This window comes from Manis javanica, chromosome 12 (assembly GCF_040802235.1).
Source record: "Manis javanica isolate MJ-LG chromosome 12, MJ_LKY, whole genome shotgun sequence".
NCBI classification, from domain to species: Eukaryota; Metazoa; Chordata; class Mammalia; order Pholidota; family Manidae; genus Manis; species Manis javanica.
Window position 1 is genome coordinate 807,426 of NC_133167.1, and position 14,226 is coordinate 821,651.

The following is a 14,226-nucleotide window of genomic DNA, read 5'->3' on the forward strand; positions in this document are numbered from 1 at the left end:
ATTTAGCTCATGGTGGAGCAAAAAGTTCAAATCCAAAGAACCAGGAAGGAGGGAAATTGTAGATAACGACAAATAAGTGAAATAAAGGAAAAGAGAAGATTAACAAAACTAAAATTTGGTCCTTTGAAAACAGTAAAAAATATTTAAAAAGAGAAAAATGTAGATAAAGTACATAATAAAAAGGAGAAATAAGAGACCATAGATATAAGGGTGTACAAACCTCAAGGAAATGGACTAATTCCTAGAAACATGTAAAACATCAAATTTGGCTCAAGAAATAGAGAACTTGACTAGGTCAGTATGACAAATGGAAATGATAAAGACCCCTCCCCACAGTTTTATTGTTTTTATCAAAAGTTCAGAAGAACAATAATTTCTCTCTTAGGTAGATGGCTCCAGTAATAGAAAAAGAGGGGACGCTGTCCAGGGGGCTTTGGAGGGAAGGTTGGTCTCCTTTGCAGTCTGTGCTGCCGTTACTTTCAAGGCACCTGCCACACAGACGCTGCAAATCCAGGTAAAGCCCTTCCCCTTTCTCTGGGTTGACTGAGGATTAACTGGTTACAATGGATCCCTTTGGGCAGCGCTCGGCTTCTGGGGGGCCTCGGAGACGAGGAGGACGCTGGAAGGGGATCCGGTGCCCCTGTTTCGTGGTGGCGTCGCGGTGCCGCACCCACCGCAGTTTCGGCGGTGAGTTGGCCAGGGGCTTGTCCAAGCTGCCCGGCCCTTGGGGGGATGGAGGTCGGTGGCACACTGGGAGATGCCAGTCAGACCCTGTAGCCGGGAGAGTGGCTGGGGGGTGACAAGGCTGGTGTTTGCCAGTGTGGCCCGAGTCGGCGTGTGACTTGGTCCAGGGAAGTGAAGCTGGCAGACGGGGTATGAGGACGGGGGCTGAGGACCTGGAGAGGGGTGGGTGGAGGGTGCGGGGTCTCCGCCCGAGGCACGACGGGAGGAGAGACGGGGGCGAGGGGGGGCGGTTGCATCATCCCGTAGGGGTTCTGCATGCGCCGCTCGGGCCCAGACGCCAGGGGCGCTTTCACAGCGCACCTGTTACACCCGAGTCAGTGCCCCCCCTCCCACCACGGCCCCTCCCGGGTGCGGGCAGCCCACCGCGCTTTGGCCCACCGGGATGGGGCGCACCTCGGCTGGCCTCCCCGGGTGGGGGGGGTGCAGATTCCACCCTTCCACTTAGGGGGCCCGAGGGTAGGCTCGGGTGGGCGGGGCCCTCGGGCTGGGGTGGCGCGGGGCTGTGCCGGGAAGGGGCGCCGCGCGCGAGCCCGGGAGTCGGTCCCCCAGCTCGCCGCCGAGCGCGCCGCGGTGTCGGCGGTGATGTCACAGCCCGGCCCCGGCCCCCTCTGGCCCCGGCTCCAGCCCTGCGGCGGCCGCGACGCCTGTCCCTCTCCCCGCGCGACACACCAGCCGGCGGCGGGGGCCCGGGCGCCGCGCGCAGCCAACCAGCGCGGCGGGAGCGGCGCGGGGCGGGCCGGGCCGGGGGCGCGCAGCCGTCACGCGGTGCCGCCGTCACAGCCCCAGCGCAGCCGGCAGTCGCCGCAGCTCCGCGCACGGGGACCCGCGCCCTGGCCGGTGCCCATGTCGGGCCGCCGCCCGTGACGCCAGGAGGTAAGGCCGTCGCCGGGACCCGGCGCAGAGCCCCGCAGCCGCACCTGCATCGACCGTGCCCGGGCGGGCAGCTCGCTGTCCGCGCCCGCGTCCTTTTCTCCGCCCGAAGTGCCCCCGCGGCGCGGCGCCTTCCCTTCCCCCGATCCTCCCCGGTCCCCGCGGAGAACAATGGGGCAAATTCAGGGGTGTCCGCCCTTCATTCGCAGTCGGGCGCGGCCCTCGGAAAAGGCCCCCGCGCCGCGGCCCCGGCTGCTGCTGGACGCCCGGCTGGGTCGGGCGGGGGTCGCTGTGGGGGGCGCGAGCGCCCGGGCGGCCCCTCTCTCCCTCCTGCGTTGCCCCCTCCCCTGGAAGGAGCCACCTCGCAAGGACGCGGCCGGGCTGCGTCCGCCCAGGCGGGGGAGGGGAAGGATGGAGCGATGGGGGAGAGGATGCAGACGGCGCTCCGGGGAGGGACGCGCTGCAGCGGCCGGGCAGCTGCCTGGGTCCCCGGGGTGGGGAGGGCGGGGGCTGGAGCCGCGAGCAAAACAGGCGGGCGGGCGGGCGGAGGCTGGGCGGCGAGGCCCAGCCGCCCGCTCCGTGCGCACCTCCGGCGCTGCCGACTCGCTCCCCCCGGCTGCGCCGTCTTCCCAGGAGACCCCAGCCCCTTTCCGGAAAGACCCGCGGCTTGGGAGGGGCAGCCGGCGGACCACGCCTGCGTCTGTGCAGCCAGCGCCCCAGTAACAGGTGCGGCCTGGCCGCGGGCGCGGAGGGGGCGCGGGGCTGCGGCGTCTGGGCTGGCGGGGCTCCCCAGGCGCGCGGATCGGGTGACCGCGAGGAGCGCTGCAGCGGGGACCCTTGAACGCCCCGCCCCTCTAAGCTGCCTCTCCCCCACCTCCCTCCATGCCCACGGCACCGTCCTGGCCCTCGGCACGGGGCGGGCCCGGGGCCGCGTCCCGGGTGAGTGGGGAGGGTCCCAGACGGCTAGGCGCTGGGTGGGCGGGGGATGGAGGGCCGGTGGGGCGGGGGAGGGGAAGGAGGGAATGCCAAGTCATGGGGACTGCCGGGCGCGGGCGCGACGCCGTCCTGGCGCGGACCCGATGCGCGCCCACGTTCCCAGGAATGCGGACTTTCCCCCAGAGACCCATGGACCCCTCCTCAAGCGGCCACCCCCTTCCAGGGGTGTCCGCATCGCTGGGCTTGAAGACCTGTTAGGGCCAGCGGACTGGCCGCTCAGGCTGCGGAGAGGTGCGGGGGCGCCACACCGTAACCCTGGGAATTGGGCACGGCCGCGAGCGCAGGCTCTTGTAGGACCGTCACGCCCGCCCACCTCGGCCCTGCGCCCCAGCTGGCCGGTGGGCCCTGCCAGGGCAGCCGTGCCCATCCTCCGAGGCCTCAGTGCGCAGCTGCGGCTTTGGACGAAGCTCAGGGGTCCAGCGGGGGCTGGGGCTGTACCTGCGGCGGCCATTTTGCAGGTGTGGCTGGTCACCCGCCTCAGCCGGCCGTGGGACGGGGAAATCGGGTCCTGCACTGGGGCTCAGTGTCCGCAGTGCAGGGTGAGGGGTGCTGCCAGGGCCCGGTCTGCGCTTGGTTGGAGTCGGGATCCAGGCACCGTCTGGGGCTGGTGGTTGCAGGGAGGCCACTGGCCAAGTGACCCAGACAGGTGCAGGGGCAGTCGGCCTCTCTCTGGGTGTGAAGTCTGGGGGGGGGTCCTGGGTCCACAGCAGGGTGCGGGTGAGCAGCCGCATCCTGTGCAGCGCCTGGACCTGAGGAGATCAGGGTATCTCCTGGGGCGTGGTCTGCAGGTAGAAGGAAGCTGGGGTCAGGTGTGGACCTGGGGGCCGCCACCCCAGGCCTCCCACTGAGGGACCCTGTGAGGAGGTCTGCAGGATGCCCTCTGGGTGCCCCCCGGGTGCCATCCCGGTGCTGCCCTTCTCCCTCCCTTTGCTGGAGTACCCCACAGACTGCCTCTCCTCTGGCCCCTGGCTGGGCCCACCAGCGTGGAAGCTGTGCAGAGACTGAGGCTTTGTCCGAAGCCCAGAACTGGTGCCCAGCCGAGCCAGGGTGCACCCAGGCCCACAGGCAGAGGGGCCCAGCTTTGTCACACCCAGGGCTGACCGTGTCCTTTGGGGTGAGAGTGGGGAAGTCCTCGCATGGGCTTGTGGAGGCTGGATGGGGTTGGAGCAGGGCCTCAGGAGAAGGCCCTGGGCAGGGGGTGGGGGGCGCGGGGGAGGAGTGTCCTGATGGGGACCTGGTACCAGTGGATCAACTGTCCAGGGCATGTCCTGCGAAGCACAGGCCCACAGAGCCCTTCAGGCCTGAAACCTTGTGCTTCTCTGAGCTGGGAGGGCCCTGAGCTGCCACCTCGGGTGGAGAGTGACTGGCAGGGGTCCCTCAGCAGCTAGTGACGCCCAGAATGAGCACACGCTGCCTTCCTGCTGTGTCCCGAGTGCTCCCCAGAGCCCTGCCCCATGTAGTGCTCTTCGGCCAGGCCAGAAGGACTGGACTCGCCGCCCCACTCGGGTGGCTGAAGGGAATCCACTGAGCCCCTCCCTGTCCCCCTTTCCCGTTCGCACCCAGGAGCACCTCTGAGGACGGTGCTGGGGTGGGACCATGTCCTACCCCAGACCTCCTGGACAAGCCAGACTGGTCGGCTGCCCAGCACCCACTCTGTCCCTTTAGCTGATGGAGTTCCAGTCCACCTGGGTGCTCCCCCACAGGCAGGGTGCAGGGTCAGGCCCGGGGGGCGGGATCCTTGGCCTGTGCCCCTGCTTTGCAGCCCTGCCTGACCTTGTGGTTTTAACTCCTGAGCACAACCAGGATCGGATCCTGACTGCAGGCTGAGGGGCGCTGGCTGACTCCAGGCCCCCCAGAATTCCCAGCCAGTGCCTCAGGGACCCAGTGAAGGGGTGATGGCATTGGGAGACGGAAGGGAGGAGGAGGCAGTCAAGGTCAGTGGTCCGCTGAGGCTGAGCCTCCTGACCCTCCGAGTTCCTCCCTAGTCCCTCCTGCGGGTCGTGGCCACCCTCCCCAGCTGGCGCCCTCCCTAGCCAGCACCCACTGCAGGTGAGGCAAGGTGCCACCCTTGAGACTGATCAGGAAATACTACCTGGGTCACATCTAATCCTGGCTCTGTGGATGGGGTGCCAAGCCCTGGACCCCTCCTCCAACCACCCCCCATTTGGAAGCCGTGGGGCTGGCTGGTGTCCTCCCCCTGCTCAGGTTTCAGGGCTCCCTAGGGGCTGGGGAGGGCAAGCAGGACCCCGGCCCAGGCCTCCTGTTCTTGCTCCTCACCTGTCCCCTGGCGCCCTGGGGTGGCTGGAGCCGCTACTCACATGCGCACACACACGTGTACTTCCACACACACCCACTCACACACATGCACACACTCATGCACTCGTGCACACACAGCCCTGTAGTGCTGTCCTGCCCAGAGCTCTTCTTCTCACCCAGCCTCTGCGAGAGGCTCCTGCTGTCCCAGACGTGGCCACCACCTTGACACCTGCTGTCACCCACCCCCTGGGATGGGGCCAAGGAGGAAGAGGGCATTCACTGGGCACAGACACCACACTGCACCCCTCATATGCATCCCGTATCCAGGGCTCCCGAGACCTCCCGCCTGGCAAGCAGTGCGGAGACCACTGCCCTGAGAAGGCTTGTGCGCCGGGACCCTACTGCAGCTCCTGACCCCAAAGACAATGGCTCTGCTAGTGCAGCCCCGCCCCGCCCATCGCCTGCCCCCGCCCCGTGCTTCCCTTTGACCGGCCTGCTGGCCTCCTGCACGGTGGGCGCTCAGTCCCTTTCCCAGTGGGCCCCGGGCAGGCAGCTGCCACCCTGTCAGGGTGGGAGTGTCTGTGTGTCTGTTTCCCCCATTCAGGGCCTGCTGGTTCCTGAGGCAAGTGCCCCTTTCCTCTGGGGCTGCTGCAGTGCAGGTCTGGGGTGGAGTGGGGAGGACCTGACTGCTCCTGTGGGCCTGGCTCCCTGCAGACCCCTTGCCCCTGAGCCCTCAGAGGGAGACTGGGGGTATTGGGTGCCCTGCTCCCCACCCGTGGCCTCAGCCCTGACAGTAGCGCTCAGGTGTGCTCCCGTTTCCTTCCCCACCTGTCCTCAGCTCCAGCCAGGATGGTGAGGGCAGCTGGACCATGAGTGTCTAAGGTCTGTGGGTCAGTGGGGGCAGACTTCTGAGGTCCTGTTGTGGGACAGGGGCAGGGGGCTTACTGAGCTGCTTAGTGTCTTCTGGTCCCCACACTCCTGGGGACAGGACCACACCATGGCTGCAGGTCCGTGGCACCTGGGAGGGTGGCCGCTGCAGGATGACCAGTGCTGCGGGGGTCGGGCCCAGCCAGGGAGACAAGCCCTGGGCGCCCCCCTCTGCCTGGGCTCACACTCAGGCAGGATGTTCCTGGTTGGGGCTTTATTTCCCTGAGATCTCAGGGGTCTGGATACTGGGTGTGTTTATTTTGTCCTTCCCCTGGGTTGGAGTCTGTTTCTGGGACCCCGGTGCTGCTCCTTTCTTGGTTTCTGTCTTGTTTTGCTGGCTCACGTTCTCGTGCGACTTCCTTAAAGGGAGTCCTTGACTGTGTGACAGTGTCCTTGCTCTGTCCTCCCGCTGGGTATTCGGTGTGTCTGGCTGTGCTTCCTTTGGGGAAATTGCTTCCCTCCGAGCACAGAAGGCGTCCGCATGGCCCACTGCATCCAGTTGTTGAAGGGCCACATACCTGCCTTTCGTTTCTTCTGTTTTCGTCTTTGAATCTGTGCGTTGGCCTTCTATGTTCTCGTCTTTTCTCTCATATATTCTGTCTCTTGTTTACATTCTGTTTTCTGGGCTTCCTTTTCAAGTTCTTTTTTGGAATTTTGTATTTCAGCGTGAGCACCTTTTATCTCTAAGCACTTAACGTCCTTGTCTGTAACTGTTCCCATTTCATAGCCTCCTGTTCTTGTTTGGGAAACGCAGTGTCGTCCAGAAGCACTGTAAGGGTGCTGCTAGGGGCGCTCTGCCTGCTGCCTGTGCTTCCACTCCGCGGCGTCTCTTCCCGCAGGGCTGGTTGCCTGCTGCTTTATTCTGGTCTCTCACTTGGAAGCCTTTTCTCTTCCTGTGTACATGGGAGGCCTCACTGGTGTGGGGAGGTGCCCTGCTGCTGGCATGGAGCCTGTGTGGGGAGTGGGGCCTCCATGGGCAGGCTTCGCTTTAGGCAAAGGCATGGGAGTGAGATGCCAAGCTGTCCCCCAATACCACAGTGCAGGGTGCCATATGCATGCTGCTCTGGCCAGACGTTTCCTGCTATTTCTGTGGAGAAGAACCTTCTGCTCCTTTCCTGGGGGTATGGCAGCCTCTGTCCTCTGAGAGGGAAGGCGAGTGCACCCCCCACTGGTGTGGGGATTCTGCAGACAGCCTTGCATCCAAGGCCCCCTGTTCAGCCTGACTTCCTGCTTCTGTCCTCTGCTGGACCCACTGAGCCCCGAGGCCCAGAGCCCCCAAGGCTCCTGTTGTGCCAACCTGCTCTGGGCCATTTCTGGCTCCTGCACCCGCCCTCCAGAAAGGTTGTCAGGGCCAGAGGCTGTGGGTGATGATGCTCCCGCACCCTCCACTGGTGAGGGTGACCCGCTACAGAGGGTGTGCTCTGTCCTCCATCCATGGGGTCTCGAGAGTGACCAGTGTGCCTGGCGGCCATCCAGCCCGAGGCCCCCTCGTCTGTCTGCGGTGCCCAGGAGCATGGCCTCTCGTGCATTGTAATACTAAGGAAACCTGATTTTATTTTTTATTTTTTCTCAAAATCTTCAAGAAAAATCAGTGTTTCAGGAAGAGGCGAGGTGTTGATGCTGTTCTGGGATGTGCTGCGGGTCGGACAGGGAGGCAGACAGGTGCCCCAGGTGAGAGCCTCCAGGTGCTGTTCCCTGGAGAGCCCGCCTCCCCTGGTGTCAGGGCGCCTGAGCGGAGGCAGGGTTCCTGCCCCTCCTGCCTCCTCCGCGCTCCCTGCCGATTTGTGGATAAGCAGGTCTGAACCGGAGGGGTCTCTGCACGTCTGCCTGACCACCTCACCGCCCTTTCCCTGAGCATCTGGCTGTTCCACGCTTCCTGCCCTCACCCCTGCCCCGTGTTGATGCAGAATCTGAATTGCCTGAGAGCTCCGAGAAACAGGCCTGAGCTCCTTGAGAGGCCGGCCCCACTCTGTGTCCAAGGCAACCCGTACTGGTGGGTCCCCAGCAAGTTCTTACTGAAGGGCGAATTCAACCCCCCTCTTATGTCCCCAGCCCCCTTCTCTGGGCACCCCCGCCCGTGTGTAGGCATCACTGTGGGTCACTTCCCACCCACGGGTATGAGCGCCCTTGCCCCACCCCTCAGATCCCCCCTTCCCCCTGATGACTATTCTTTGCTCCACTACTCACGGATGCAGCCTGGTCTGTGCCCCTCAGACTTGGATGGCAGACACCCACCTCCCTGGCCAAGACCCTCCAGGACAGCTCCTCAGGCTCTTCTTGGGCCCTGGGTGGTTGTCCCTGCCCCTTTGTCTGTCTCCTTGCGTGGCCTTGAGCCTGCAGTCAGCCAGTCATCAGCTTGGATATGTCCATGTCCCCTGCTTCACCTGCAGCCTCAGCTTCTGTGGCCACAGGATCCTCCTTCCCCGAAGGAAGCACTTGTGGCGTCCTCCCCTCCAGAGAACCTGCCCTGCACAGGGAGAGCTCCCCCTCTGTCCCCTCCAGCATGTGGGGGCCCCAGACCCCACTCTCACCCTACCCTCTGCCACAGGCACCAGGGATGGCACTGGGCCCTGCCGGGCTATGTTCAGGGCAAGACTGAAATCCTTAACGCCAAATCCTTGAAGAATGTCATCATGTGATAGGACACGTGCAAATACAGAGTACAGAGTAGCTCAAGAGACAGCCGGAGGCCCACCATCCCTGTGGAAAACAAGGCGTTTCAGGGCGTTTCTCGTCCCCAGCGCTTGAGCGCCTACCGTTCACGGGGCCCCTCCCGCAGGAGGGAGCAGGAGCCGCTGTCCTGGCCCCACTTTGCATACCTGGCCAGGGAGGCATGAAAGGCCTTGTCCAGGGTGCTGACCTAATGCAGGGCCACACCGAGGCCTGGACAGCAGCCGCTGCTAGACCCTGTCGTGGAGGGTCGCCCGCACCTGGGCTTTGGTGCTCAGCCCTCTCGGTGCCCTGTGCCGGGCCGTCTAAATGATGTTTTCGAGATTCCCAGGACACATTCAGCACTGCTTTTCACCTCACCTCCAGACAGTGCTGCTGTGTGAGTGGGTCACAGGGTTGATCATTCAGGCTGTCTCCCTCCTCTCTCCCCCCCCCTCCCACTTCTACTACAGAAACTGTAGCATTTGGGGACATTTCTCCTGCTTTTGTACGAAATCTCTAGTGGTCCCGCTGCTGGTCACGTAGTCTGACGCTTCACTAGCTATTACCACATTGTTTCCAAAGTGGTTGTGCCAGTGAAGTTTTGCTAGGTGGACTCTGTTCCTGTTGCTCTGTCTTTACAGCATTTGGTGTTTTCAGAAGTTTTAGTGATATGATCTGACGGCTATGGTTTTAAACCATGGATTCTGAATCAGGTCTTACTCAACTTATGATGGGGTTACATCCCAATAAACCCAGCATAAATTGAGTATGTTGTTAAGTTGAAAATGCAGTTAAATTAAGTAACTTGCCAAGCATCAGAGCCCAGACGAGCCCCCCTTAAAGTACTCAGAACACTTACCTAAGCTGCAGTCGAACAAAGTCATTTAACACAAAGCCTATTTTGTAATAAAGTCGGGTATCTCGTGTTTGTTACACACTGCACTGAAAGTGAAAAGCACGTGGCTGCACGGGCACAGCGTGGCTGGTTGTGTCAGTGTATAGGTGCTGACCCTCGCGATCTTGTGGCTGACTGCAGGCTGCGGCTCCATGCCACTGCGCACCCTCACGAGAGAATATCATGCCACATGTAACTAGCTTGGGAAAAGATCTAAGTTCAAAATTTCGAATCATGGTTTCTACTGAATGTGTATCACTCATGCACCATCATGAAGTCGGAAAATAGTAAATCAAAACGTCGTAAGTCAGGAACCATCTGTGTTGTGGTTGAGTATCTTGTCCTGTAAATTGTGCCTTTCTGACCATTTTTTTCTTCTGCATCTTTTTCCTTTGATTTGTGTCTGTTCTTTATATGTTGTATACATGGTCCTTGTTGGCCATGTGTGCTGTGTCATCTGGTGGGCGGGCTGCTCTTCGCCCTGTTGAGGTCAGGACTTTCGGTGCCTTCTGTGGGTTAAGAAATCCTTGAAGGAGAGCATAGAGAGATGATTCTTCATTGTCTTCCAAAATGTTGTTGTTCTCATGTAGGTTGGTCCACATGGAATTTGTTTTGGTGTAAAAAAGGGATCTAATATTGTATTTTTCCATATGGTTAGCCAGTTGTCTTAGACTGGGCAGCTGTAACAGACCGCCGCAGACTGAGTTGCTTGTAAACAGCAGAAAATTATTGCTCACAGTTCTGAGGCTGGAAGTTCGGGACCAGGGTGCCAGCCGGTCGGGTTCTGGTTAGAGCCCTCTTCTGGGTCTCAGAGACTCCGTTCTGTGTCCCCACATGGCCGGGAGCAGAGAGGAGAGGGCACTCTCTTGGGGCTCCATCGGGGCACTTACCCTGCTGGTGAGACCCGTCCTCATGAGCTCATCTGACTCTGATCACCTTTCACAGGCCCCGCCTCCTGACCCCAGCACAGTGGGGACTAGGGTTTCAACACTGGGGTTTGTGGGGGGCACGGACATTCAGTCCAGACACCAGTGTTCTCAACAATGCTGGTTTAATAGTCCATCCTCTTCTCACTGACCTGCAGAGATTCCTCTGCTAGGTGCCAGAAGGGCTGCGGCTGTCTGTGGAGTTCCCTGTGTCAACACTGGTCACCACCTTATCCCAACTGCTCTGTCCTCATTGCTGTAGGTCTCTATTAAGTCTCGATAGCACCAGGTGGTGTTGCCTTCTACCCTCTTGTTGGATTCATTTGGGTGAAAATAAATGTTTATAAGATACTGAACTCAATTTTCCATGAACAGGTTATAGTTCTTCATTTATTTATATTTTCTATAATTTTTAAACTTTAAAATTTCTCTATGAAAGTTATGTGCATCTTTTATGACATTTATTCCTATAAAGGTACTGTATATACTTCCGGTTATTTTTTAAATTGTACCTTAAAAATATTTTTTAAAACTCATTATCACTAGCGTATACCAGTGTGATGGTTTCTAGCAACTTTGCTGAACCTTCCCACTAATTCAAATTATTTGTCTGTGTATCCTCTTGATTTTTGTGTAGGTAAGCAAATAAACTACAAATAATGACATTTTTGTTTCTTCCTTCCCAATCCATATTTTGTCATTGTTGTTTCTTTCTCCTGCCTTATCACTCTGGCTAGAACCTCACTCTAATGTTTAAAAGATGTGGTGATCGCAGGCGTCCTGAACTTGTTGCTGAATTTAAAGGGAATGTACCTGATATTTCACCATGAAGTGTGATAGGTAGGTTTTTCGTAGATACCTATTATGAGACTGAAGAAGTTTTCTTTTATTCTCATATTGCTCGCAGTTCCATCATAAATGGGTTTTGAAAATTACTGAATGCTTCTTCAGGACCTATTAAGTATTTCATTGGCCTTTTCCCCTTCAATCTAGTATGTGGCAAATTACATCAATAGACATCCCAATGTTAAACCATACATTATGTCACTATACTGGTATTCCTGGAATAACCTGCTGTGTCATCCTTTTTATTTGCTGTGTGGACTTCCTTGATACTGTTTTGAACTTTTATGTCTATATTAATCAGTGAAATTGGTCTGTGATCTTCATTTCTCGAAATTTTTCTTTGTCTGTGTGATGCTAAGGTCATATTGGCTGCAGTGAGTGAGTTGGGGATATAATCTGTCTCCCCTTCTTTTTCCTGTTCCCTCAAAGAGTTTGTACAACATTGGAATTACCTTGTTTTTGACTGTATGGCAGAACTCACTTATAAAAGTGTCTGATTCTGCTGGTTTTTTTAGAGGGTAGATTTTTAGACTATCAAGTCAATTTATTTAACGGATGTAGGAAAATCGAAGTTCCTATTGACTCATTTTTCTCCTAGTCATAGGTCATCTTTTCCTGCTTCTTTGCTGTGTAGTAATTTCTTTAATTGGATTCTAGGCACTTCTGCATTGTGGAGCATCTGATTACACTTTCTCCCTATAAAATATAGTGGACTTCGTTTTGGCAGGCAGTTACTAGGAGACTAATATGATCCTTCAAGGCCTGATTTTAAGCTTTTCTAGAGTTACTCTAGGGTAAATGCCACTCCAGGGATAGTTAGGCCCACTACTAAAGTATGATTTCTTTGGGGTCTCGGCTGAATGTCTGGGGTGGAGGTACCCAAAGATCTCCATTCTGGCTGGTGGAAGCACAAACGTTTTCTTCCTTTGTGTGAGCCTTGGGAATCTTGTCTGGGGGATTGGACTAGTACTCTATAAAGACTCAAGGGCCCCCCTTTGCAAATTTCTGGAGCTCCATTACTGAGCAATAATGCTTCCCTTTCCAGAACTATGACCTATAACTCCAGCCACCTCAACCTGCCCGAACTCTGACCCCCATCTCCTCAACTCTTCAAAGCTGCTGAGCTGTGTAGGTCCTCCTTCCCATACTTGGGATCTGTAAATTGCCTCCAGGCACGTTTGGGGTCTACTCGTAGGCTTCACCTCTTACGTTCCCTTCCCTTAGTGATCACAGCCCCGCACTACCTGCTGTACCATACCTGAAAACAGTGACTTTCATAGGTTTGGTCCGGTTTGCTAGGTATCGTTTACAGTGGCAGACTGGGCATGGTCCTTGTAACTCCATCGTGACTGGACATGCAAGTGCCACAGGTTTCATTAGTAATATTTTCTTTATCATTTGCACTAAGTTTACATCTCCATCTTGATTTCTTTTGTGCATTAGTCACTTAGAAGTTTATTTTTTAAATTTCTAAATGCGTGGGTTTTTTAATGATCTTTATTGATTTTTAATTTGTGCTCAAATTACATGATCCATTTGATACAGGTCTTTGAAATTTATTAGGAGTTGCTTTATGGCCTACAACCTGGGAAAATAGCATATAAATGCTCCATATGTGTTAGAAAAGAATGTGTTTCTCTAATTTTCAAGAACAAGAGAGCACATATATTCATTGGTTCATGATTACTGTGTTCAAGTCATCTACATCCTTCTTAATTAAATGTCTGCTTCATATGTCAATTAGTGAGAGGCATATTAAAATTCCTGTCATGGTAAATTAATGAATTTTTCTGTGTTGCATTACTCTTAACCTTCGTTTTATGTTTTCATCATTTTATCTCTCTGGAATCATTCTGGGTAATTCTTTCTGACATATTTTCCAGTTCATTAATTTTCTGTTCAACTCCATTTGAATTGCTGATTAACGTGTCTGCTAAGTTTTTTAATATAAATGATTACATTTTTATTTCTAAAAGTTCTGCATATTTCCCCCCATTATTTCCCATACTTGCTTATTTCTGCAAACATTGTAACTGTGCTTTTTAATAATCTATGTCTGACAATTCCAGTGTCTGAGGTCCTTGATCCAATTCTGGTTTTCTTTTCTTTTTTTCCCAACTCTTATTTATAGTGATTTGCTTCTTCAGTGTTTGGGAGCATTTCCCTGTGAGCTCACATTTGATTGATCTTCAACTGTGGGAAAACTGGCGACCTGAGGGGAGAAAGTTATTTCTGAGGATGACTCACTCTGCTCCTGCAAGGTGCTTTGGGTGCAAACACCTCAGACCTACTCCGAGCCGTTTCTCAAACCTGTGGTTTGCTGATTGTGCAGGTGTTGTACATTTGAAACCAAAACTTGCACGAGGACAGGTTTCCGGCCTCAAATTCTCAGAAACGCTGGCTTTTTTACCACGTGGAGCTGAAAGTCATTCAGTTGAATTCCCTGGTGTCCCTTTGATGGTGGGTGGTTTTCCCCAGCGTGCATTTCACTGGGGTTGTTTGAAGGATCCACCTTTCTGTGGTGACTTGGTCCCGATCCCACTCTTGGAGGTGTTTGAGGCTGTGCCTCCTGTCTCCTACTCAGCAGGTGAAATGAAATTCGCCGCACTTCTTGGGTGAGCATGTGTCTGCGGCGTCCCCCCTGCTAGGTGGACTAGCCAATCTAATTTCACTTCCTCCTTCCTCCATTTCCCCTTTCCTCAGAAGTTCTGTTATCTTATTCTGATATTCATTATTTACCCCAAATTTCTATGTGCTTGCTAATGGGAGGGTTTCTCATCTAACACACACAGCCAGAAGTGGAAGTCTGTCATTCACCTTTTCTCCTATTGTTTGAGAAATATTAATTTTACTGAATAAACTGATTCTTGTCTTCATGCACACCAATACTCATCGACCAAAATGAGGTCTTTTGGTTGATGGATTGATTGATTTACCCAAACCATTTGGTAATTACTTTAAAAATAATCAATTTTAGATGCAGTATGAACACAGCGTAGGAGGTCAAATATGTCTACAGACAGACCTTATTTAGAAAATCAGCTGTTTTTGCTCTCTGTCCCCAATCCCAGCTTTTGTTGTCGCTGTTTGGCTCTATCTTGCTGAATAGTGTAG

The 14,226-nt window shown here is 55.6% G+C and overlaps 1 protein-coding gene across 25 annotated transcripts in view; it reads left to right on the forward strand.

The window, feature by feature from the left end:
- Positions 1-1,461: 1,461 nt before the first annotated feature.
- KIF1A (kinesin family member 1A) overlaps positions 1,462-14,226 on the forward strand; it is an 86,899-nt gene continuing 74,134 nt past the window's right edge. For all 25 annotated transcript variants that reach the window (XM_073217807.1, XM_073217809.1, XM_073217810.1 and 22 more), the window contains exon 1: positions 1,462-1,617. The gene's annotated coding sequence lies outside the window, so the exon portion shown is untranslated. The remainder of the gene's footprint in view (positions 1,618-14,226) is intronic.